This window comes from Geospiza fortis, unplaced genomic scaffold (genome assembly GCF_000277835.1).
Source record: "Geospiza fortis unplaced genomic scaffold, GeoFor_1.0 scaffold1917, whole genome shotgun sequence".
Taxonomy (NCBI): Eukaryota; Metazoa; Chordata; class Aves; order Passeriformes; family Thraupidae; genus Geospiza; species Geospiza fortis.
In genome coordinates, this window is record NW_005054961.1 from 19,132 (window position 1) to 21,957 (window position 2,826).

Here is a 2,826-nt window from a genome sequence, read left to right on the forward strand (position 1 = left end):
TTTGGGGGTCACACAGTTTTCTGGGGGCCACCCCATGGTGTTCCCAGTTTTTCGAAGGTCACCCCATGGTGTTCCCAGTTTTTGGGGGGTCGTCCCATGGCGTCTCCAGATTCTTTTTGGGGTCATCCCATAGTGTCCCCAGTTTTTCGGGGTTCACCACATGGTGTCCCCAGTTTTTTGAGGGTCGCCCCATGGTGTGCCCAGGTTTTTTTGGGGGTCACCCGATGGTGTCCCCATTTCCCCTGGGGTCATCAATGGTGTCTCTGGTTTCCCTGGGGGTCACCCCACGGCCCCCCTGCTTTTTCTGGGTGCTCTGCTCCTCCCCGTGGTGGTTCCAGTTGTGCTGGGGGTCCTGCCTTGGTCCCCCCTGTTTTCCTGGGGGTGTCCCCGTGGTCGCCCCAGCTTTGCTGGGATCGCGGCACTGCCGGGGCGAAAAAGACAACAAGGCAGCCTTTAGAAGAATAGTCAGTTCTTCTAACAATCTAAAGTTTTTTTAACAAAAAACCCATCAGCTTTCTTCCCAGGGTAAGGTGGGGTTGCATGTCTGGTTCTATAGATCACTGAGACCAGAACATCACCCTCAGCTTCTGTGTTTTATTTGTTCCTAAACCCTGGACAATCTATTATTAGTCATTAGGTCACAAAAATATCATGAGGATTGAAGGAGCTTTAGAGTGCAGGCTATTTTGTCAGTTATGTTCTTACCAAATTTATCAGCTGAGTGTGAACAATGTCTTCCACCAGAATTGCAGTTTCATGGAGTGGCCTGCGAGCATCTCCCAGGGAAAACCTGAAACAAAGAGGTTTATTGCAGGGTTATGGAAATTAGTTAAAGAGAAAAGAAGTATTGGTCTCCTGAAAGATAAAAAGAAGAAAATATGAATAATAATAAGTTTAATACACCTGTATGTATGGAAATGGATCACTCAGCCTGGTGCAAGAATTATAAACCAAAGTCATGGGATTAGTGGAACAGAAGAGCTGCAAGGATGTACACTAAAGCATGTGTGGAGACAAACTGAAAGACGGAGGAAACAGGAAAATCCAGGTTGTAGAAACATTTGTGTACACCCCTCATCAATAAACAACACTGGTAAGCTTGTAACAATGGATGAAGAGATTTTCGCCTCAGTCTTCACTGACAACCTCTCTTCACACATTTCTTCAGGGGATCTTTAATGTCCTTTCCAACCCAACATATTCTATAAGTCTATAATTCTGCAAGAAAAGAGCAAGCAAAACTGCAACATGTGCACTACTAACTCTGATTTTGAAGCTCCTTTTACTTACAAAATTACCAAATAATGATTTGGAAAGGTAAAATGCCAACAGCTTTTTTATCCCAAATCTAAATGCTGGTGCTAAGATGAAGAAACAAATGAAGGGTAAACATTTTTATACATAATAATGTATGTGAGTTTCCTAAAGTCTACACCACAACATGAAATGGCAGGAGGTCATAAAGAGATTATAGTGTTCACAAACAAAAGGCAAGGTGACAGCCTCACCTTATGCAAGGAGCATAAAATGAGGAGTTGTGACAACAGACTTTGTAAGGTATTTTTTCCTCTTCCTGCTTTTCTTATACTTCTTTTTCTGCTATTTCTTCTTCTCTAAGAAACACCAGTCTTACACCATTCTAGAGAAAGACAATTCCTATGCTGCTTAGTATTTCCTCAGAACATTTCTGAGAATAAAACACTTTCCTCCTAAAGTTGAGGTTTTAAAATACAAAAACTTGCAGAGTAAAACATATTCATTGTAAATGAAATAGCACAGGCCAGCAATAACACAACTGATTCTTATAAAAAGAGTGAAATTTTATTTACAAGCAAGACTCATATCTTTATATGTGACTGAATATATAAATTATTTCCTCACAAAAGTATTAGTCTACCTTGCAATATAGTAAAACACAATTTTATCTATAAACAACTAAAGAGCTCTATAATAGGGTTCTTTTCCTTTCTCTAATAATGAAATTATTTCCAGTGTTCTGCAAACACCATTCCAAATTCTAATAAATAAATAAATAAATAAATAAATAAATCAATCAATCAATCTCAGCCTGATATGTGTAAGAGCACAACAAGAGCTACTCAGGCAACGGGGGGCTCCAGGGGCTCAAGTGCCTTGTTTCTGGAAGGGTGGTGTCACCTGGGTGTCACCCGCACCCTGAGATGATGATCCCCTCCGTGGTGGCATCTCTGCAGGGCTGCACCCCTCCATGGTGGTGGGATCTCCCAGCCCTGGTGACATCTGGGGCTCCGGCTCTCTATGGCATCTCTGCAGGGTCCCAGCCCCCCATGGGTGATGGCATCTGCCTGGGTCCCAGCCCCTCATGGTGGCATCTCTGCAGGGTCCCAGTCCCCCAGGGTGATATTTCCCAGGCCACATCCATGGTAGCATCTCCTGGTGTCTCAGTCCCCTGTGGTGGTGGTGGTGGTGGCATCTCCAAGGTGTCCCAGCTCTCCATGGTGGCATCTCCAAGGTGTCCCCAGCCCACCATGGTGGCATCTCCAAGGTGTCCCAGCCCACCATGGTGGCATCTCCTCAAAGGCCCTCCTCTCCATGCTGGTGTACCACACTGGACCCCAGCCCACCACGATGGCTTGGTTGTGGGGTCACAGCCTTCCATGGGGGTGGCATCTCAGCCCTCCATGTTGGCATCTCCACGAGGTCCCAGCGCACGTGCATGGTGACACTCCTGCGGTGTCCCACCCCTCCACGGCGGCACCTCGGCGGTCCCACCCTCACCCTGGGGTGGGGCTGTGCCACCGTGTCCCCTCCACCGACGCGCGGTCCCCGCAGGCTCCGGGAACAGCT